The 24,999-nt window shown below is 43.5% G+C and overlaps 1 protein-coding gene across 1 annotated transcript in view; it reads right to left on the bottom strand.

Annotated features, from left to right (window-relative positions):
• The window catches only part of LOC110153437 (glutamate receptor ionotropic, kainate 2-like), a 238,669-nt gene that overhangs the window by 176,773 nt on the left and 36,897 nt on the right, over positions 1–24,999 (bottom strand). The gene's annotated exons all lie outside the window — the stretch shown is intronic.

Raw genomic sequence — 24,999 nt, 5'->3', positions numbered from 1 at the left:
GTAACAGATAATACTCCCTACAAGTGTAGAGGAACTCACTTTTATGGTACAGATAATACTCCCTACAACTGCGCAACAACTCACCCTTATGTAACAGATAATACTCCCTACAACTCACCCTTATGTAACAGATAATACTCCCTACAATGTACAAGAACTCCCTTTTATGGTACAGATAATACTCCCTACAACTCAACCCTTATGGAACAGAAAATACTCCCTACAATTGTACAACTTACCCTTATGTAACAGATAATACTCCCTACAAGTGTAGAAGAACTCACTTTTATGTAACAGATAATACTCCCTACAACTGCGCAACAACTCACCCTTATGTAACAGATAATACTCCCTACAACTCACCCTTATGTAACAGATAATACTCCCTACAAGTGTACAAGAACTCCCTTTTATGGTACAGATAATACTCCCTACAACTCACCCTGATGTAATGAATAATACTCCCTACAAGTGTACAACAACTCACCCTTATGTAACAGATAATACTCCCTACAAGTTTACAAGAACTCACTTTTATGTAACAGATAATACTCCCTACAACTGTGCGACAACTCACCCTTATGTAACAGATAATACTCCCTACAACTCACCCTTATGTAACAGATAATACTCCCTACAACTCACCCTTATGTAACAGATAATACTCCCTACAACTCACGCTTATGTAACAGATAATACTCCCTACAAGTGTACAAGAACTCACTTTTATGGTACAGATAATACTCCCTACAACTGCGCAACAACTCACTTTTATGGTATAGATAATAATCCCTACAACTGCTCAACAACTTTACCCTTATGTAACAGATAATACTCCCTACAAGTGTACAAGAACTCCCTTTTATGGTACAGATAATACTCCCTACAACTGCGCTACAACTCACCCTTATGTAACAGATAATACTCCCTACAACTCACGCTTATGTAACAGATAATACTCCCTACAACTGTACAACAATTCATCCTTATGTAACAGATAATACTCCCTACAAGTGTACAAGAACTCACTTTTATGGTACAGATAATACTCCCTACAACTGCACAACAACTCACCCTTATGTAACAGATAATACTCCCTACAACTACAACTCCCTTATGTAACAGATAATACTCCTTAAAAACTGCTCAAACAACTCACCCTTATGTAGCAGATAATACTCCCTACAACTGCACAACAACTTACCCTTATATAACAGATAATACTCCCTACAACTGCACAACAACTCACCCTTATGTTGCAGAAAATACTCCCTACAACCACATACACTACAAGTATTAGTGAGTCGGTTCAGATTTCAGTCTTTTTGTCAGTTGTGGGGTGAACTGACAAACTAACACCAATAGTACGCACAGTTGTAGGGAGTATTATCTGTTCCCATAAGCCTGAGATACGAGGAGCTAAACTAATACAAGTATTTCAGGACACGGAGACACACTGGCTATTTTATTGTTCGGTGGAAATTCTTTTGACCTAAATAATTACAATCAGTGACAGGAATGAATTAAAAAACCCGTGAAGCTCCCGTAGAGTTATAACGACCCCTGCCCCCCTGCCCTACATCGTCAACTCTGCACACACACTTTCCAAATTAAAAGTTTGTTATTATTCGCACGACAACAAAGCAATCACGTCGCGCGTAAGTGACTCCGCGCTCTAAATCATCCCGTTTAGCGCCCGTGTCATCGCCGCTAATTGTCTCCATTAGAACTCTACGGAGGCGCGTCCCACTGCGTCCCCTTCGTCTCGTCTGCCGCGCTCGTGCTTCTCCCGCGGACGACGGGAGACGAACCGCGGCGGCTCAATCAAACACCGGAGAGAGAGTCAGACTTGAGTAAGACGATTTTCCCCCGAAGAGAAACGATTTATGAAGAGTTATTAAAGATGATCCACGCTGAGCACAAACAACAGACACAACAGAGACTGAACCAGGTCTGAACCAGGACTGAACCGGGTCTGAACCAGGACTGAACCAGGTCTGAACCAGGACTGAACCAGGTCTGAACCAGGTCTGAACCAGGTCTGAACCAGGACTGAACCAGGACTAAACCAGGACTGAACCAGGTCTGAACCAGGTCTGAACCAGGTCTGAACCAGGTCTGAACCAGGACTGAACCAGGACTGAACCAGGTCTGAACCAGGACTCTGAACCAGGACTGAACCAGGACTGAACCAAGGACTGAACCAGGACTGAACCAGGACTAAAGCAGGACTGAACCAGGACTAAAGCAGGACTAAACCAGGACTAAAAGCAGGACTGAACCAGGACTGAACCAAGGACTGAACCAGGACTGAACCAGGACTGAACCAGGTCTGAAACCAGGACTGAACCAGGTCTGAACCAGGTCTGAACCGAACCAGGACTGAACCAGGACTGAACCAGGACTAAACCAGGACTGAACCAGGTCTGAACCAGGACTGAACCAGGACTGAACCAGGACTGAACCAGGTCTGAACCAGGACTGAACCAGGTCTGAACCAGGACTGAACCAGGACTGAACCAGGACTGAACCAGGACTAAACCAGGACTGAACCAGGACTGAACCAGGACTGAACCAGGTCTGAACCAGGACTGAACCAGGTCTGAACCAGGACTGAACCAGGACTGAACCAGGTCTGAACCAGGTCTGAACCAGGTCTGAACCAGGACTGAACCAGGACTAAACCAGACTGAACCAGGACTAAACCAGGAACCAGGACTGAACCTGAACCAGGTCTGAACCAGGTCTGAACCAGACTGAACCAGGACTGAACCAGGACTGAAACCAGGTCTGAACCAGGACTGAACCAGGACTGAACAGGACTGAACCAGGAACTGAACCAGGACTGAACCAGGACTAAAGCAGGACTGAAACCAGGACTGAACCAAGACTGAACCAGGACTGAACCAGGTCTGAACCAGGACTGAACCAGGACTGAACCAGGACTAAACCAGGACTGAACCAGGACTAAACCAGGACTGGACTGAACCTGAACCAGGACTGAACCAGGACTGAACCAGGACTAAAACAGGACTGAACCAGGTCTGAACCAGGTCTGAACCAGGACTGAACCAGGACTGAACCAGGACTGAACCAGGACTGAACCAGGTCTGAACCAGGTCTGAACCAGGACTGAACCAGGACTAAACCAGGACTGAACCAGGTCTGAACCAGGACTGAACCAGGACTGAACCAGGACTGAACCAGGTCTGAACCAGGACTGAACCAGGTCTGAACCAGGACTGAACCAGGACTGAACCAGGACTAAACCAGGACTGAACCAGGACTAAACCAGGAACTGAACCAGACTAACCAGGTCTGAACCAGGCTGAACCAGGACTGAACCAAACTGAACCCAGGTCTGAACCAGGACTGAACCAGGACTAAACCAGGTCTAAACCAGGACTGAACCAGGACTGAACCAGGTCTGAAACCAGGACTGAACAGGACTAAACCAGGACTGAACCGGACTGAACCAGGTCTGAACCAGGACTAAACCAGGACTAAACCAGAACCAGGACTGAAACCAGGTCTGAACCAGGACTGAACCAGGACTAAAGGGTCTGAACCGGGACTGAAAACCGGGTCTGAACCAGGTCTGAACCAGGGATGAACCAAGACTGAACCAGGACTTAAACCAGTCTGAACCCAAATTGAACCAGGTCTTTGAACCAGGTCTGAAACCAGGTCTGAACCAGAGACTGAACCAGGTCTGAACCAAGACTTGAACCGGACTGAACCAGGACTGAACCAGGACTGAACCAGGACTGAACCAGACTGAACCGACTAAACCAGGTCTGAACCAGCGACTGAACCAGGACTGAACCAGGACTGAACCAGGTCTGAACCAGGACTAAACCAGGACTGACCCAAGACTGAACCAGGACTGACCAAGACTAAAACCAGGACTGAAACCAGGTCTGAACCAGGACTGATGGCTGATGTTTATCTGGCCTCAACACGTCCACAGTTGATAGATTTTCGTTCTTTTTTTTTTGGTCATCATAATTACAAAGCTGCTGCGTCTCTGTAACGGTGTTTTAATCTTTCACTGACAATTTGAAACTAAAAAAAAAAATCCTCCATACAACCTTTAAATTAAGAGTTATGTTGCAGCAATAGCTTTAAAAAGACAGAGGGAACTACATAGACCAGGGGTGGGCAAACTTTTTGGCTCGGGAGCCACACGGGATTCTAAAATTTGAAGGGCTGGACAAGAGCAGATGGATGGAATGGAAGGAAAAAAATAACATGGGATATGTAGAAAATCTGTGTTTGAATTTCAATTGAAAGTCACTACAAACATCACAACAAAATATCTGTCTTTCTAAAACACCGAAAATTAAATTAATAAAATACTTTTTTATTTTTTTAATTACTAACAGTTACTATTTAAAACAGTACGCAAGTGTGTTATATTTGCTCTGGTGCATTGTTTATAATGAGTGCGTAAACATGCACATCAGTATCTCGGTTTTTTGAGTCATGGTGCATGTAAACGCACTAACCCGGTTACAAGAATGTAAAGTTGAGTGCGAATGCGTCCAAAAGACAAATACTTCTGAAATACTTTCCAGAGCGCCATCTAGTAGTAGCCATCTCCATAATTTCTTCAGCCTAACTACCTAAACTCGAATTTCCACTGACCAGAACGCGCGATTGCAACACTCTCCAATATGAACCTAAACCAGGGATGGGCCTTTAAACCTTTTAATCCGGCCCGCCGAACTTGAATAAATAATAATAATAAACCTTGTTAATGTTTTATTTTTCCTGCATTTCCGGCGTTTCCCAGTAGACGGCGCACTATATATACATTGAGGTGCGGTGGCTTCTGTTGACCGCAATGCTTTATGGGAAAGTATTGACAGGAGTTATTTTCAGGCGGCGTATTCGGACCATGAATGAGGTAGAAGTGTTAAAGACATAAGACTGCACTAATTTTAATATCAGTGTGAACAAATTAACCCTCAGTTCTGCCCTATGTCATCTTTAGAAACATGACAAACAGAGCAATTGGACTGCAGTTACATTGTGTGACGGTGTCTTGTGCATCACATGTTAACTCCTGTTATGTGTTTTTTCAGAGGTGTGAGCATCTGTCATATTTGCTAATGAAAGGGCCGTACGAGCCGGTGCCAAACCCAACATATTCCAAAGTGGCTGCCCATTCAAATTAATGTGCTAAGCTCAATGGCGCATTATCCCAGATTAGCCTAGCATGGCTACCTAGCCGCCGCTGTGGAACGAGCATGCGCAGTAGTGCTCTTTTCTCCCGCGGGCACACGCGAATGCACGCACGGTGCGCGGGCTCGTGTGTCATGTGATCGCTTTGACGAATCAGAGCGAGAGGAGCTAAAGCGGAGCAGAGCGTAGCCGAAGCTAACGAATATAAACTGTTTTTTTAAGAGAACTGAAGGATTTTGAGCTGAGAAAGTTTATGATCTAAAAATAGGTAAAAATCGCCAACAAATCCGATATTTTTGAAAGCTGTAGATGACCTGTCAGACGAACACGAGCAGTTTGTGATTACATTACCTCTATGAGAAAAATCTTGTCTCGGCCCATGGGATTTTTTCTGCTGAAGTTCCAGTGAGTGACACTACGTCAACTGGAGGCAGCTACAAGCAGCAATACTGTATCCAGTTATTTAGTGCCCGGTGACCTTATGCAGCCGTTCAAACTGACCCACAGAACTTGACCAAATTATAATAAATAAACCGTACTGCTGTTTTATCTTTCTTGCATTTCCGGCGTCTCCCGGTAGATGGCGCACTATATATACATTGAGGTGCGGCGGTCTTCTGTTGGCCGCAATGCTTTATGGGAAAGTATTGACAGGAGTCATTTCGGGCGGTGTATTCGGACCATGAATGAGGTAAAAGTGTTCAAGACATAAGGCTGCACTGTTTCCGCTTTAAATCTGTGATAAACAAAGTCATAAAATTCGTACTCACTGTATTAGAAAGTCCTGAAGGTTTGGTTGAACTGCGTGTTATCGTGGTCTATGTGAATATTACGTGCTCTGTCGAAGTGCTCGGGACACATGTTTGACTTTGATGTGCAGTGGGGCAGACCTCATTTCACTTTTCATGAGTTCTGGAACTTACATGGCTGAAAGTTACAGCGCGTAGTGCAGAGTACGTCCTACATGAGAGTAAATACGAGTGCAATGGAGCTGGGCTCTGAACACGTCATGTCCCGTCTTCTGTCCGGCCCTTCAGTCAAATTTTAGAACCCTATGTGGCCCCCGAGCCAAAAAGTTTGCCCACCCCTGACCTAAACCCAACTAAATCTTTCCGGTATTACTCTTTCCGCTCAGTTGCATGATAACGTTACATGCTTCAAAAACTTCATAATATGTGGCCACAAATCTTTCAATTTTACTTTCCCCTTATTCAAATCAGAAACAGTGCAGTGTTACATCTTGAACACTTCTGACTCACTCATGGTCCAAATACGCCGACCGAGAATGACTCCTGTCACTACAGTCCGAAAGAACACTTTCCCATAAAGCATTGCGGCCAACATAATACGCTGCACCTCAGTGTATATGTAGTGCGCCATCTTCTGGAAACGCCGGAAATGCAGGAAAAATAAAACATCAACAAGGTTTATTACTGTAATTTATTCAAGTTCGGATTAAATGGTTTAAAGGGCCGCATACAGCCCCTGGGCCGTAGTTTGCCCACCCCTGACATAGACCATGATCCTTTGCTCCATTTCAGTGCAGATACAAGAAGAAATATTAGTTCTAACACTTTTAAGTCTTAGTTCTTTGGATTAAGTCTTGTCAAGGCATTTTTAGAGGAAAAAGTAGCAAAATATCGCATTAAATATCGTACAGTGAAATGTATATCGTAAAAATATTGTACAGAGAGTTTTGGATATTGTTACATCTCTACGATATCAGAATAAATATCGAAGCATGAGGTTCATACCGTGATATCGTATCGTGAGACTTGAATATTGTTAGACCCCTGTTAATTATCGTATTTCTCTGACTATAAGTGACACTTTTTTACATGGTTTGGGTGTTTCCTCTGAATTATATTTAGGTGCGACTTAGGCTATGTTCAGACGGCAGGACATTTCTCTCTCAAAAAAAACAAAACAAAACACTTTGTCATTCATAATTTACGCAAAACTTTCAACTTGAAAATAAATTCGGGCTACAAATATGAACCTCCCGGTCTCAGTCACGGTCTGGTCCTGGTCTGGTCCAGAATTCAATCCTGGTCTGGTTGCGGTCTCAGTCTTGGTCCTGCTTCCGGTCTCAATCACGGTCTGGTCCCGGGCTCAATCTTGGTCCTGTTCCCGGTCTCAGTCCCGGTCTGGTCCAGAATTCAGTTCCGGTCTGGTCCAGAATTCAGTCCCGGTCTGGTCCCAGTTTGCTCCCAGTCTCAGTCCCGGTCTCAATCACAGTCTGGTCCCGGTCTCAGTCCTAGTCTGCTCCCTGTCTCAGTCCCGGTCTCAATCCCGGTCTGGTTATGGTCTGGTCCAGAATTCAGTCCTGGTCTAGTCAAGAATTCAGTCCCAGTCTGGTCCAGAATTCAGTCCCGGTCTGGTCAAGAATTCAGTCCCGGTCTGGTCCCGGTTTGCTCCCGGTCTCAATCACAGTCTGGTCCCGGTCTCAGTCCCGGTCTCAGTCCCAGTCTCAGTCTCAGTCCTGGTCTGGTCCTGGTCTCAGTCTCATTTATTCAGCATTTCTTTCTCCCTCGCAAAAAAACCCCCCAAAAAACAAAAAAACAAAAACACGATAAATAAATAAAACATGAATGAAAAATAAAAAATGAATAAAATAACCTTTGAACATGAAATAAAACATAGAAAAACATAAATTATAAATCCAGCTGTTCTACAATCTCTAAATTTAACTTATTTATATCAAAAATATCCCAAAATAAACTTAAGCTTTAATCGTTTCAACTCGATTATATGAGTTTGGAGATCGTTTGATGAAAATTCGATTAATTACAGAGACTTAAATCGCCGCTAAAATAAATAAAACACATTAAATGAAACTTGATTGTATTGATTTGGTTTTGTGTAGCGGCGATGAAGCGGCGATGAAGCAGAAATAAACTCCGTGTGAATCGGGAGCGACGAAAACAGACGACATTTGACATCTTTCTCCTCGTTTCGCGTTCCGGTTCACGCGATCGATCGTCTGTATTCATGTGCTAATGTGTGGACATGTCCGGGCGCGCGGGTTAATGCGGGACACCGTCTGACCCCCTCGCGCGCCGCTAATTGTCTGTAATTACATGAGTGAACGCTCTGAATGTAAACCAGGCCGGAGAGAGACGAGTCCACGCGGAAACACGAACGCCAAACGGAGCGGGACTAGAGCGGGACCAGAGCGGGACCAGAGCGGGACCAGACGGACCAGACCGGGACCAGAGCAGGACCAGAGTGGGACCAGGGCGGACTCCGAGCTTTGACTCTGAGCCTCCGCGGGGTCCGAGTCTCAGCTTCGAGCTCCGGCCCTGCTGTGGGCTCTGAGCCTCCGATCTGGTCTCGGTCTTGTCTCGGTCTTGTCTCTGTCTCAGGCCCGCTCTGGTCCCGCTCTGGTCCCGGTCTGGTCCCGCTCTGGTCCCAGTCTCAGTAGCGCTCCGGTCCCGGTCTGATCCCGGACCTGGTCCATTTGAACCAAAAGCTCTTAGTTCGGTTCGTTTTCGTTGGTGTGAATGCGTCAGTCGGATGCTTTGCACCACCTCGGAACCAGCCGCGGTTCTGGAACAGCCCGTCCGGACCTGTAGTCCACAGAAACATTCTCACTTTCCCCACACGGAACCAGCGCGGAGACGATGACACGGAACCGCTCGGACCGCTGGTTTCGGTCTCAGTCCCGCTCTGGTCCCGCTCTGGTTCTGCTCTGGTCTCGGACCTGGATCAGTCCTGGTTCAGTCCGTACGCGGTGCAAAAGTCCGGTATCGCAGTCACGGAAGTCACGTAAACGGGAAACGGCCGTTATCCGTTTTTTCCATTGTTCATTTAAAACACAAAATCGAAAACTGAAAAAAACGAATCATTATCCTTTTTTCATTTTGGTTTTGGAGACAAATAACGAAGAAAACTGTTGTTTTTTCGTTTTCTTATTTTTGGTTTTATATTGAAAAACGAATGAACGAATGATACACGGATTACCATGCTTTATACAGGGTTCCCACGGAAAATTCAATGAAAGTTTTGGAAAAGTTATGGAATTCTAGTATCTCTGTCACGCACCTACAGCGTTCAGTTAAAGGTTGTATGGAGGATTTTTTAAATTTCAAATTGTCAATGAAAGTTTAAAATACCATTACAGAGACGCAGCAGCCTTGTAATTATGATGACCAAAAAAAAAAAAAGAATGAAAATCTATCAACTGCGGACGTAGTGAGGCCAAATAAACATCAGCCAATAGAAAACGAGGCTGCCTCATTTTCTATTGGCTGTTAGGTTGTCAATCAAACTCTCTAGTGTAACTGACTCGCTGATGCGCGGAGATTACGTGGTTTATGCAGCGGTTCTTAGAGGCTTTTCTAAACTGTAGCTTCCTCGCAATTTGCACAAAGTTTGTTGCGATGGCGGACGAGAATCCACGACCAGTTCGCCGCAAAAGAAAGTCCATTTTTGAGGTCGTTGAAAGAAGAAGCAAAGGGGAAAAGGAGTGAAGACAAACTGAGGTGATTCTTGAAGATTCCTTCCAGCGATTGCGCGAATGAAGCAGACAAAGGGTCTAAAAACTGACGCGTCGGTCGCTAAATTATTTCTAGACAGGTAAGTTCTCATGAGGCTATTCTGATTATTTCTGAACGTCTGCGCCTTTTGTTTAAAAGAGACGACAGTAAATTCACTGACAGGATTTTGAATGTTAAAAAACTATAATCCCAAACCATAAGGTGAGTGGAAAGAGTTCACATTTCATATTTAACCCTAAAAGTCTGATCAATTCTACACATGTAGGTGCTGTAAAGTCATGGAAAATTCACTTTAGGTCATGAAAAAGAGTGGGAACCCTGTTTATAAATTTCACTTTTTGATGCTCTGAATCTCATCTCCTTTTGGTCCCTCACCCCTTTAGTCCTCCAGATAACCTCCATCCTCGTCCCTCTCACTCTCCCCCTTTGACTGCGAGTTCTCAACACCTGTCTGTAGAAAAAAAATAATAAAATAAATATATAAACTACCTGCGAAAATATATACACTACATTTTCAACGGATGTATTTTTGATTGGAAATATACAGTAATTTAGAATTTACGTTTAAATCTCCAAAATTTGGTTTCTAATTTTACATCAGCTGGTAAACGGTTCCACAGTCTGGACCCTTTAGCCGAGAAAGAGACTGACCAAGAGTTTGTCCTGTGCAAAGGAACAACACAATTACCTCTCGCAGCTCCTCTTTTGTTCGCTCTGTGTAAATAGTTTATGGCAAATTCTGAAAACACTGGAGTATCACAGTTAGGAGAAAATTGGTAAAATATTCCAAGTTAAAAAGGTTATGTTTGTTTAAAATTTCTCCCACTGGTCCCATTGTTTGAGGATGTTAAGGATCAGTTTGTAAAATGAACAGAGGTTTCAGTTTGGTTGAGGAGGTTTTAGATCATGAAGTGAAACAGTAAGATGAATGAAAGAAGATCACTGCGTTCATCAATATCTTTACGTGTGAAATGAAAGCAACTGAGACTAGTCTTTGTCTTCGCCAAGTATTTTGTGTAACTGATAAATTTGACGATTTCATCCAGAATGAGGCCAAGGTTTTTAACTTCACTGACTGATTTTTTTCATTGTGACCTCAAAGTCCCAGTTTTTCATTTGTGTACACTTCAAAAAACAAAGAGAAACATTTTGTTTTCCCACATTCAAAGTCAAGTGTGACACTCTAAACCAGGAGTGTCAAACTCATTTTGGTTCGGGGGTCGTATCCAACCGACTTTGATCCCAAAGGGCCGGATCAGAAAACTCATGTCATATAAACCCCAAAAATAACAATAAGTTCAAATATTTGTGCAGAGAAACACAAATCTATTACAGAAATCTTTTTTAATTGATGAACTCTTTCTTTTACAAAATATTATAATATTATGAACAACCTGAAACTTTAAGAAAAATGTAATTTCAACACAATGTTTTAACATGAACTTGTATGTAAATAGGAATAAGTCAATTTTTGTTGTAAAATCCTGCACTCGGCTCCACTTTTCTCATGTTGGACATTTTTCTGATGAGGGTGTCACGGTCAACAGTCAAAACGATCGTCCTTTAAGAGCGTTTGGAAAGAGACAAGTCTTCATTTGTGCTGCTCTGGTGGGAGGGGCCACGTACAGAGACGCTGGAGACGCTGCTGTGCTAAACACTGCAGAAAATTACCAATATTTTAATAGAAAATATAATTAAAATATTTTGAGTAGAAAATCAGCCGAGGGCCAGATTAAAGGTCTTGGAGGGCCGAATCTGGCCCCTGGGCCGTATGTTTGACACCCGTGGTCTAGTGTATCTGATTCCTGATCTAGTCACTGGAGTGAAATTAAATTGAGCAGAGGCACTAGGTCTGTCTATTAGTCCTTCAGACTTCAGAGGAGAAATCTTTTATTCCTACGGCAACAGCAAATGTGGCAGAAGACCTTCAGAGGAAATACTTAAAGGGAATAAACACAAGGGACTGTTGGATTGTGGATTTTTCCCTCATAACTCCAGTCGTTCCTCTGGAGCCTGAACACATCACGTCAGATCGTCTTCTGTCATAACACTCGTAACGTCCCGACGCACAAACACAACTCAGGTCAGTGTTCAGTCAGACCCGGCGCCGGCGACGTGAGGCGTAAATAGTCTCCGTCCGCGCGAGCCTAACGACGCAGAGCCGAGGCGCGAGTGACGGATCGCCCCCGTCGCGCGCGCCAACACTGACTTATGAGCCAGATCTGTGAGTTATGAGGAAGATAATCACCACGGCGACTAAACATGCAGGAGGAAGAGGAGGGGGCATGTACACAACAGAGACATCACAGCTGAGGCCAAAATCACCACGGGAGGAAAGTCACTCCTTAAAAATACTCACGATACTCTATATTTTAGGGTAATTTCACTTTTTGAGTAGATTTTTAACTTAAAAAATTACTAATTTATGTTCTAATGTTGTTTCCAGTGGAGTAGTGAGGATTTTTTTAAGTGGCATGTCGAAATACACACAGGTTTCATGTCGATTGTTTGTTTATTTTAAAAAAATAAATAAATAAAACTCACTTTTTGTAACGTTCCGTAAAGGCGCCGGTCCAGTAAAAATCTCTAATATTTGATGTTTTTTTTTTTTAACTCAAAATGATGCAGAATCGTGTTATTAACATTAACGCTGGAAATAATCATAGACAACAACACATGAACCAGGACTAAACCAGGTCTAAACCAGGGAACCAGGACTGAACCAGGACTGAACCAGGAGTAAACTAGGATTAAAACAGAACTAAACCAGGACTAAACCAGGTCTAAACCAGGTCTAAACCAGGATGAACCAAGACTAAACCAGGTCTAAACCAGGTCTAAACCAGGACTGAACCAGGACTGAACCAGGAGTAAACTAGGATTAAAACAGAACTGAACCAGGACTAAACCAGGTCTAAACCAGGTCTAAACCAGGACTGAACCAAGACTAAACCAGGTCTAAACCAGGACTAAACCAGGACTGAACCAGGACTGAACCAGAGTAAACTAGGATTAAAACAGAACTGAACCAGGACTAAACAGGTCTAACCAGGTCTAAAACAGGACTGAACCAGGTCTAAACCAGGACTAAAGGTCTAAACAGGTCTAAACCAGGACTAAACTAAAACAGGACTGAACCAGGACAGACTAAACAGACTAAACAAGGACTAAACCAGGACTGAAACAGGATTAACCAGGTCTAAACCAGGTCTAAACCAGATCTAAACCAGGACTGAACCAAGACTAAACCAGGTCTAAAACCAGGTCTAAACCAGGACTAAACCAGAACTGAACCAGGACTAAATTAGGATTAAAACAGAACTGAACCAGGACTTAACCAGGTCTAAACCAGGACTAAATCAGGACTAAACAAGGACTAACAAGGACTAAAACAGAATCTAACAGGACTAAAACAGGACTGAACCAGGTCTAAACCAGGACTAAACAAGGTCTAAACCAGGTCTAAACCAGGACTAAACCAGAACTAAAATAGGATTAAAACAGAACTGAACCAGGACTAAACCAGGTCTAAACCAGGACTAAACCAGAACTAAAATAGGATTAAAACAGAACTGAACCAGGACTAAACCAGGTCTAAACCAGGACTAAATCAGGACTAAACAAGGACTAAACCAGGACTAAACCAGGGCTAAACCAGAATTGAACCAGGATTGAACCAGGATTAACCAGGTCTAAACCAAGACTAAACCAGGACTAATCTTGGACTTGAGAGAGAGAGGGAGAGACGGGACCCCGAGCCCGTGGAGCAGAGTGTCCTCAAAGCGCGATCAGGCGACAACTCCATGGGGGACGGAGCTCTGAGCTGGTCCTTTTTCCTGCGGTCTTCCCGACGGTCTACACAGACACACCTCCGGGCCCATCCCGACACCCAGTCCTGGTTCAGTTCTGGTTTAGTCCTAGTTTAGTCACGTTTCAGTCCTGGTTCAGTTCTGGTCCCTCATGTCACAGGTCACTATAGGACAGTACTGTATCACGGTGCACGTTGTTTTCATCATTCCCCCCAGTCGCTCCAGTTTGACATTTAAGTTGTAGCTATTTTATATTTGTTACTTTTTTTTATATCTCACATCGGGAAAAGTGGGAGGACGGCGCCGTGTGCTGATCCTGACTACAACCGCCGTAATGATCGGACAATCCATCAAGCGGTGCGGCTTTGTAATTTACCAAAGTCGTACTAAACCATTTTGACATATTTTTGAGCGCCGTGTACCACATGAAATCGGTTTGAAGTCAGTAAACACAACCAGAATTAATACATAAATCGCACCATTGATTTTTGAGAAATTAAAGGATTTTAAGTGCTCCTTATAGTGTGAAAAATACGGTATGCTTTTGACGAGGTAACAACATTCTAACATGGCTTAAAGCTCACAAGAGTCAATTCTATGTCATATATGGCCTTTTGTATTTGTACTTAGCAATATGAGAATGATTTTAACCATGTTTTGTAATTTCCAACATTTGAAATCATTAATAACGGAGTAAATCACAGGTCTCATCTTCGCTCACATGTGTCTCTGTTCCTCAGCGCTGCTCCGAGGAAACGATCAGAATAAATCCTCCCCTCGTAAAACACTCGAGCCTGTGAAAGCCTCTTAAAGAGCTCCGCTGTGTCATTATTCATCCGCACTTGACGGTGGTAAGATATTATTGTCGTCACAGCTGCCCTGGGACAGACTGATGGAAGAGAGGCTGTCGGACTACAGTCACACACACACACACACACACACACGCACACACACACACACACACACACACACACACACACACACACACACACAGCACATTCATACGAGGCGATGTGCGTGAAATGAATCAGTGACAGAACTCGGTCAGAGCAGGAATCGAACGTTCGACTTTTGGGTTTCTGGATGAGTTCTCCAACCACTGAGTCACTGATACTAGGGACGGGCATTCGATGGAATTTTCTTAATCGATCATCTCAAGAATTAACGATCGATTATCGATTAATCATTAACGTTTTTATATTGAAATGATCATCATTATTATTACTATCTGCACTACTAATCTGCATAAATAAATTCAACTTTACCACATATAAACTGTAACGACTCTAGAGCCACATCGGTCCGTTTGACATTATAATGTGTTTAATTCAGTTTTGCGCAACTCTCACAGAAACGAAACTTAAAGGTTGTATGGAGGATTTTTTTTGTTTCAAATTGTCAATGATAGATTATAGATGCAGTCGCCTTGTAATTATGATGACCAAAAAAAAAGAGAATAAAAATTCATCAACTCTGGACGTGGTGGGGCTAAACATTTGCCAATAGATAACGACACTGCCTCGTTATCTGTGAGCTGACAGGCTGTCAATCAATCTCCCTACGTTTCTAGTGTAACTGACTTGCCTGCGCCGCCGGTACGTGGTTTACGTACGACTGTCACGCAGTCCACAGACGCAAGACGCACAGACGCTGTTTACTCCACCAACGCAACAGTTCTTAGCGGCTTTTTTTTGACCTATATCTTCCTCGCAGTTCGCACAAAGTTTGTTGCAATGGCGACAAGAATCCAGGAGCAGTTCGCCGCAAAAGAAAGTCCGTTTTTGAGGTCGCTGAAAGAAGAAGACAAGGGGAAAAGCAGCGAAGCCAAACTAAGGTGATTCTTGTAGATTCATTCCAGCGATGGCGCGACTGAAGCAGACGAAGGGTCTAAAGACTGACGCACTGGTCCACAAATTACTCCTGGACAGGAAACTTCTGCTTATTATGAAAACGTACTTTATTTCCAAGAGCTACACAAACGTTTTTCAGGACACGAAAGCGATATCCTATGTCTGAAAACGTAATTTTCAAGGCAAAGAAAGAGTCCACTTGCTGCTGCGTGTTGTAGCTAGTTCATTCGCATGGAATCTCCGCGCCCCCTCCCTCCCCCGCTCCTCACTTCTCCGCCTTGCCTAACCAACACCGGCTGTAAACAAACCTGTTTCTGGTGTAAGGAGGAGGCGTTTCTATGTAGGGAGCTGTGGGGGGGTCCATTTGAAAAAGGACAGTCGCTGGATTTCTCGTTCCTTGGAAAATCCTCTATACAACCTTTAAAACCGCATCGCTAATTTGCATAAACTCAGCGAAGATAAAACTCCAGCTCTTGTGTCGCTGATGTGGTTCAATTTCTGTTGGATTAAAAGACATGACTCAGGTGAATACAGGTTAGTGTGACCAGATTTGCGTTTGTCAAAACCAGGACAGCGTACGGGGGGAGGGGGGGCGGGGCCTCGTCATCCACATTGAGCGACTCTCACCTGGAAAAACTTTTTCCCACTGGACACAGAAACATATGTGCTGCTTTATACACTGTGCACATGGACTCACACTTGTCCCAACGCAACGGAAAGTGTGGAATTTCTTGTACAAATCATCGTTAAATCCACATTTGTGCTTCGGTTCGTTACAGACTGACCCACTGTTTGTGTCTCGCTCCTTCTGATGCAGAGACACATGTACACACCTGTTTGGTCACGACACACACAGCAACATACATTCGGTTTGTCGATTAAAATGAACGTAATCGATGAAATTCTTAATGATCAATTATCGATCAATCATGCCCATCCCTAATTAATAGATTTGTATTAATTTTTGTATATGATTGGGACAGTGAGTGTAAATGTACAGGCTCACTGCTCAGTCCCCAGGATTATGGTCCATTCAGACCAGGGTGGATCTGTTTGGACGCCGTGGACAGTGTCGGGGAGTAACAGATTACATGTACCGGAGTTACGTAATCAGAGTACAAATTATGAGTAACTGTATTCAGTTACAGTTACTGTTTCAGTGAGTGGTAATTGGATTACAGTTACTTTGTTGAAATAAATGGATTACACAGAGGGATTTTACTGTTTTCACATGTTGGGCCCCTTTTTTTTCCTTTTTTTTTTTTTTTCCCGGTAATTCCACTCATTGCCGGAAACTAAACCAGTTCTGAACTAGATCTAAACCAGGTCTAAACCAGGACTAAACCAGGACTAAACCAGGACTAAAACAGGACTAAACTAGGAATAAATCAGGACTAAATCAGGTCTAAACCAGGTCTAAACCAGGACTAAACCAGGTCTAAACCAGGACTAAACCAGGACTAAAACAGGAAAACAGGATCTAACAGGACTAAACCAGGTCTAAACCAGGACTAAACCAGGTCTAAACCAGGACTAAACCAGGACTAAATCAGGACTAAATCAGGACCAGGTCTAAACCAGGACTAAACCAGGTCTAAACCAGGACTAAACCAGGACTAAAACAGGACTAAAACAGGATCTAACAGGACTAAACCAGGTCTAAACCAGGTCTAAACCAGGTCTAAACCAGGACTAAACCAGGTCTAAACCAGGACTAAACCAGGACTAAACCAGGTCTAAACCAGGACTAAACCAAACCAGGTTAAACCAGGTTTAAACCAGGTCTAAACCAGGTCTAAACCAGGACTAAACCAGGTCTAAAACCAGGACTAAACCAGGTCTAAACCAGGACTAAAACCAGGTCTAAACCAGGACTAAAACTAAACAGGTCTAAACCAGGACTAAAACAGGATCTAACAGGACTAAACCAGGTCTAAACCAGGACTAAACCAGGGCTAAACCAGGACTAAACTAGGACTAAAACAGGACTAAACCAGGACTAAACCAGGACTAAACCAGGACTAAAACAGGACTAAAACAGGATCTAACAGGACTAAACCAGGTCTAAACCAGGTCTAAACCAGGACTAAACCAGGACTAAACCAGGTCTAAACCAGGTCTAAACCAGGACTAAACCAGGTCTAAACCAGGTCTAAACCAGATCTAAACCAGGACTAAAACAGGACTAAACCAGGTCTAAACCAGGACTAAACCAGGACTAAACCAGGTCTGAACCGGGACTAAACCAGGACTAAACCAGGTCTAAACCAGGACTAAACCAGGACCAAATCGGGATTTAACAGGACTAAATCATGCCGCATGGACGTGTCTCCTCTTCTTCTATCAATAATATTTTTTATTTGGTTCAGTAAAGTCTGGGTTTTTTTATTTTCTTTTATCAGACAAAACTTCTTATGTTACAATATCCTCGTCTTTGCTTCTCTACAACAAATCAAAGTAATCCAAAGTAATCAGATTACATTACTCACTTTAAGTAACAGGTTTGTCAAGTCATATTGTTTCTTTAAATTTTTCGTTACGGCCTAGAAAAACAGTGCTCCCTATTACCAGGAAGTACTTCATTTGCATGTAAGATTATCATAACGATCCTGGCGAAGTGCGTTTGACAGTCAGACGGCGACTGTCTCGGACGTGACGCGATAATTACGAGGTGTATTTGCGGAAAGGCCTCGCGAGTGACACGGTGTAATGACGAAGTAATGATCCTGACGAACGCACAGCTCCATTTCACTTTTTCACCACAGCTTTTACCTCCTCCTCCGGGTAACGATCCTCGGAAAACACTGACAGGGACAATATGACGCTGTTTTCTGATCGCTTTTATAATGTTTCTGTGTCACAAACAGACCTGGACTTGTGGTTTGTTTCGTTCACATGTTCATTTAGGTTTTCCCTCGCTGTGTTTTTCAACTCCACAAACCTTCACCAGAATCATTTGGATCATTTCAGCCCCGGAACTGTCGATTAGGGCCCGACCGATATGGATTTTGTTGCGGCCGAAAACTGGAGCAAAGACCGTGTGTAATAATTCACTAAAGCAGGTCTAAAGCAGGACTAAAGCAGGTCTAAAGCAGGTCTAAAAAAAGGCAGGTCTAAAAGCAGAAGCAGGTCTAAAGCAGGACTAAAGCAGGTCTAAAGCAGGTCTAAAGCAGGTCTAAAGCAGGTCTAAAGCAGGTCTAAAGCAGGACTAAAGCAGGTCTAAAGCAGGTCTAAAGCAGGACTAAAAGCAGGTCTAAAGCAGGTCTAAAACAGGACTAAAGCAGGTCTAAAGCAGGTCTAAAGCAGGTCTAAAAGCAGGACTAAAGCAGGTCTAAAGCAGGTCTAAAACAGGACTAAAGCAGGACTAAAGCAGGTCTAAAACAGGACTAAAGCAGGACTAAAGCAGGACTAAAGCAGGACTAAAGCAGGTCTAAAGCAGGTCTAAAGCAGGTCTAAAGCAGGACTAAAGCAGGTCTAAAGCAGGTCTAAAGCAGGTCTAAAGCAGGACTTCTAAAAGCAGGTCTCAGGTCTAAAGCAGGTCTAAAAGCAGGACTAAAGCAGGTCTAAAGCAGGTCTAAGCAGACTAAAGCAGGAAAAGGACTAAAAGGCAGGACTAAAAGCAGGACTAAAAGCAGGCTAAAGCAGGTAGGACTAAAGCAGGTCTAAAAGCAGGTCTAAAAGCAGGACTAAAGCAGACTAAAGCAGGTCTAAAGCAGGTAAAGCAGGTCTAAAGCAGGTCTAAAGCAGGACTAAAGCAGGTCTAAAGCAGGACTAAAGCAGGACTAAAGCAGGTCTAAAGCAGGTCTAAAGCAGGACTAAAGCAGGTAAAAAGCAGGTATACGTTTTAAGAAGGAAGTAAAAAGGGCTGCACCTGTCCTGTCTGAGAAAAGTGTATAAAGTTTGTGCTGAGGTTTTACAGACTTAAAACAGATAGAATAATTGTAAAATATAAAGTTGATACTTCGTGGATTTCACCTATCGCGGGTTATTTTTAGAACGTAACCCCCGCGATAAACGAGGGACACTGAACTCTCACCTCCAACCTGTGCACATGGACTCACACTTGTCCCGACCGGGATGGAAAACAGAGAATTTCTTGTACAAGTCGTTGTTAAATGTGCATTTGTGCTTCGGTATGTTGCAGACTGACCGACTGTTTGTGTCTCGCTCCTTCTGAGTCACAGACGCTACGAGAGACGCTCAGTTTAATGAACGGTACTGAAAACCCGGACATTTGCATCACTTTATAAAAAAAAAACCCGGACGCCCCGGACAGGACCCAAAATACGGACGTTTGGTCACCCTAGTTAAATAGTATCTGGAAGTGGCTCTTCGGGCAAACTGCTCAAAACAGGTCAGGGGTGAGTTGACGAAATATTTTTTAATGACAAAACTATAAGGAGTTGGGAGCTAAAATTTGGGAGTTTTCCTGTTGGAAAGTGTGTGAACCTCATAGAATTTTTTTCAGTCAAATCTTAGATGGTCGAGCGAGGGACATTCAGAGATTTGGCGTGGAAAGACCCTTAAAGGTTGTATAGAGGATTTTCCAAGGAACGAGAAATCCAGCGACTGTTTGTCCTTTTTCAAATGTTGCGCATGCGTGAAACCACCTCCCCTCCCCTACAGCTCCTACGTAGAAACACCTCCTCCCTCCTCCTCCTTACGCCAGAAACAGGTTTGTTTACAGCCGGTGCTGCACATGACTTGTAAACAACTAACTACAGTGTTGGTTAGGCAAGACGGAGAAGTGAGGAGCGGGGGGAAGAGCGGATCGGGCAGCGGGGACAGGAGCAGGAAAGGGTGCAGAGAAGGTTGCGCGGAGATTCAGTGCGAATGAACTAGCTACAACACGCAGCAGCAAGCGGACTCTTTCTTTGCCTTGAAAATTACGTTTTCAGACATAGGATATCGCTTTCGTGTCCTGAAAAACGTTTGTCTAACTCTTGGAAATAAAGTACGTTTTCATAATAAGCAGAAGTTTCCTGTCCAGGAGTAATTTGTGGACCAGTGCGTCAGTCTTTAGACCCTGCGTCTGCTTCAGTCGCACCATCGCTGGAATGAATCTATAAGAATCACCTTAGTTTGGCTTCGCTGCTTTTCCCCTTGTCTTCTTCTTTCAGCGACCTCAAAAACGGACTTTCTTTTGCGGCGAACTGCTCCTGGATTCTTGTCGCCATCGCAACAAACTTTGTGCGAACTGCGAGGAAGATATAGGTCAAAAAAAGCCGCTAAGAACTGTTGCGTTGGTGGAGTAAACAGCGTCTGTGCGTCTTGCGTCTGTGGACTGCGTGACAGTCGTACGTAAACCACGTACCGGCGGCGCAGGCAAGTCAGTTACACTAGAAACGTAGGGAGTTTGATTGACAGCCTGTCAGCTCACAGATAACGAGGCAGTGTCGTTATCTATTGGCAAATGTTTAGCCCCACCACGTCCAGAGTTGATGAATTTTTATTCTCTTTTTTTTTGGTCATCATAATTACAAGGCGACTGCATCTCTATAATCTATCACTGACAATTTGAAACAAAACAAAAAATCCTCCATACAACCTTTAATTCTGATTTGAAATGTCAAAATGGGGGGGGTTTGTGTGACTCTCCGAGCTCGTTCTACCACAGGGGGCGCTGCAGATGTCTGAGCGCAGGCACAGACTCTCCTCAGGCCCCGAGCATCGACCCTCCACTCCCCCCCCACCACATGTCACGGAGCGCCCCCCACGGGACGCAGGGGATATTTACAGAGCCGTTCCCGCGCTCTGATTGGACGGGAGGGCCCGGGCCGAAGGGGAGGCAGATGCAGGGCGCGAGGCTCGGGCGCGGAGAGACGAAAACTGGAGCAAAGTCCGTGTGTAATAATTCATGTGGTAAAAGGTTGGGTTCATGTTACATCACGCAATTCTGATCTGTTCATGGTTTGAATTAGATATAACTTTTTTCTCCCGTGTTCTAACGTTGTTCCCTCATCAGAAACGCGCCTGAAGAGGTTTTAGAGTCATCCATGCACGTTTGAGTCATCTAGGGATCTCTCCTGGGCCCTGTTCAAACCCTCTGTGCAATACTTTCACCACAAGACTTCAATTCTCCATAAATATACAAAAATACGATACAAAACTGTGTTATTAGGTTCTTTTCTTCTTCATTATTTGTCCCCAAAACCAAAATGAAAACGATTTGTTTTTTCAGTTTTTCATTTTGTGTTTAAATTAATAATGGAAAAAACTGATAACAGCCGTTTCTAGTTTCCGTGACTTAAAACTGTGATGCCGGACTAAACCAGGACTGAACCAGGACTAAACCAGGACTGAACCAGGACTAAACCAGGACTGAACCAGGACTGAACCAGGACTAAACCAGGACTAAACCAGGACTGAACCAGGACTGAACCAGGACTAAACCAGGACTGAAACCAGGACTAAACCAGGACTAAACCAGGACTAAACCAGGACTGAACCAGGACTAAACCAGGACTGAACCAGGACTAAACCAGGATTAAACCAGGAGTAAACTGGTCTCAGTCCTGGTCTCAGTCCTGGTCTCAATCCTGGTCTCAGTCCTCGTGTCAGTTCCAGTCTGGTCCTGGTCTCCGTCCTGGTCTGGTCCCAATCTCAGTCCTGGTCTCAGTCCAGGTCTGGTCCCGGTCTGGGCTCCTGAGTAACTGTATTCAGTTACAGTTACTGTTTCAGTGAGAGGTAATTGGATTACAGTTACTTTGCTGAAATAAATGGATTACAGGGCGGTAATTTTCAGTTTTCACATTTTGGAATAAACCAGGACTAAACTAGGACTAAACCAGGTCTAAAACCAGAACTAAACTGAGACTAAACTAGAACTAAACCAGGACTAAAACGAAAACTAAACTGGGACTAAACTATCACTAAAACCAGGACTAAAACCAGAACTAAACTGGGACTAAACTAGGACTAAACCAGGACTAAACTACGACTAAACTGGGACTAAATTAGAACTAACTAAATTAAGACTAAACTAGGACTAAACTAGGACTAAAACTAAAACTAAACTAGGTCTAAACCAGGACTAAAACCAGGACTAAACTAGAACTAAACTAGGACTAAACCAGGACTAAAACCAGAACTAAACTAAAAAGCATGACAATATCAAGTAATCCAAAGTATTCAGATTACATTACTCACATTAAGTAATTTAATGGATTACGTTACAAACTACATTCTGGTGTATGTAATCTGTAATCTGTAGGGGATTACATTTTAAAAATCACCTTCCCAACACTGATCGTAATACAGTGTATAGGTATTTATATATTGTGAAAATATCGTATCGAGAGTTTTGGATATCGTTGCATCCGTAATCGTGAGCCTCCCCTCCCATATCGCGATAAATATCACACTGTGAGGTTCATACCGTGATGATATCGTATCGTGAGACTTAAAACCACATGGCTCATTTGCATAAACTAAACGCTCAAAAAAACAGCTCGCTCCATGCGCTGATGTGGTTCAGATTCTGTCGGACTTAAAAAGGACATGACTCAGTGGAATATGAGTGTTCTTTCTGTGACAGAGGGGTGTTCTGCTGATGGTGAGTCTGTTCTGTGTAAGTAGTTGTAGCTCCGCTGTCACACGACCGATGTCACGAACCCAGAGGAATCAGGAAGGTGCAAGTCGCAGTGACGTGGTTCAGTAAGGACGCGGCTAGAGTCGGGCGTCCACACGGTGTCGGATCTGTACTCAGATGAATTCGTGGGAGCTGGAGGCACCAGATCGTTCCGTCTCTGGAGCTGTTTTCCATCGGATTAGTGTGAACGAACACTGCATCCACAACGAAAACGACTCGAATACGAACTAGTGCGGACGGGGCCTTGGATATCGTTACGCTCCTGCTCTTATGTGTTTGAAATTTGACAGGTTGAACTTAATTCAGCTTGTAATGAGATTTCAAATGTGCAAAATGATCCACATGTGTCATAGTCAGTGTCGGGGAGTAACAGATTACATGTACCGGAGTTATGTAATCAGAGTACAAATTATGAGTAACTGTATTCAGTTACAGTTACTGTTTCAGTGAGTGGTTATTGGATTACAGTTACTTTGTTGAAATAAATGGATTACACAGAGGGATTTTACTGTTTTTACATTTTGGGCTATTCTCTCTTTTTTTTTTTTCTCAGTAATTCCACTCATTGCCGGACACTAAACCAGGTCCAAACCAGGTCTAAACCTGGTCTCAACCAAGTCTAAAACCAGGTCTAAACTAGGTCTAAACCAGGAATAAAGCAGGACTAAAACCAGGTCTAAACCAGGACTAAAACATGACTAAAGCAGGACTAAAACCAGGTCTAAAACCAGGTCTAAAACCAGATCTAAACTAGGTCTAAACCAGGTCTAAAGCAGGACTAAACCAGGACTAAAGCAGGACTAAAACCAGGTCTAAACTAGGTCTAAACCAGGACTAAACCAGGACTAAAGCAGGACTAAAGCAGGACTAAAACCAGGTCTAAAACCAGGTCTAAAACAAGATCTAAACTAGGTCTAAACCAGGTCTAAAGCAGGACTAAACCAGGACTAAAGCAGGACTAAAACCAGGTCTAAACTAGGTCTAAACCAGGACTAAACCAGGACTAAAGCAGGACTAAAGCAGGACTAAAGCAGGACTAAAGCAGGACTAAAACCAGGTCTAAACCAGGATTTAACAGGACTAAATCCTGCTGCGTGGACCGTGTCTCCTCCTTCTCTCTCAATAATATTTTTAATACGGTTCAGTAAAGTCTGGGCTTCTTTATTTTCTTTTAGCAGACTAAACATCTTATGTGAAGATTTCCTCGTCTTTGCTTCTCTACAGCAAATCAAGTAATCCAAAGTATTCAGATTACATTACTCCCCTTAAGTAATTTAACGGATTCTGTTACAAACTCCATTTTGTTGTGTGTAATCTGTAATCTGTAGGGGATTACATTTAAAAAGTCACCTTCCCAACACTGGTCATAGATTATAAAACTATAGAACAGACACCATATTTCTTCTTTAAAAAAGCGTCAGTCTCCCGCCTAAAGCCCACAGCAGCAGGTCCAGACACCACAGCTCCATCTGACACCAACCGCACGAACACCAGCGCTCTCTCTTTCTCTTTCTCTTTCTCTCTCCCTCCCGCTCTGCCCCGTGACGTTGTGAACGAACACTGTATCCACAACGAAAACGACTCGAATACGAACTAGTGCGGACGGGGCCTTGGATACCGTTACGCTCCTGCTCTTATGTGTTTGAAATTTGACAGGTTGAACTTAATTCAGCTTGTAATGAGATTTCAAATGTGCAAAATGATCCACATGTGTCATAGTCAGTGTCGGGGAGTAACAGATTACATGTACCGGAGTTATGTAATCAGAGTAACTGTATTCAGTTACAGTTACTGTTTCAGTGAGTGGTAACTGGATTACAGTTACTTTGTTGAAATAAATGGATTACACAGAGGGATTTTACTGTTTTCACATTTTGGGCTATTCTCTCTTTTTTTTTTTTTTTTTCTCAGTAATTCCACTCATTGCCGGACACTAAACCAGGTCTAAACTAGGTCTAAACCAGGTCTAAACCAGGACTAAAGCAGGACTAAACCAGGACTAAAGCAGGACTAAAGCAGGACTAAACCAGGACTAAAGCAGGACTAAAGCAGGACTAAACCAG

Source organism: Boleophthalmus pectinirostris, unplaced genomic scaffold (assembly GCF_026225935.1).
Source record: "Boleophthalmus pectinirostris isolate CB_2022bp ecotype Guang Dong unplaced genomic scaffold, ASM2622593v1 HiC_scaffold_13, whole genome shotgun sequence".
Classification (NCBI taxonomy): domain Eukaryota; kingdom Metazoa; phylum Chordata; class Actinopteri; order Gobiiformes; family Gobiidae; genus Boleophthalmus; species Boleophthalmus pectinirostris.
The sequence above is the reverse complement of the archived record's forward strand: the minus strand, read 5'-3'. Positions and strand labels throughout refer to the sequence as shown.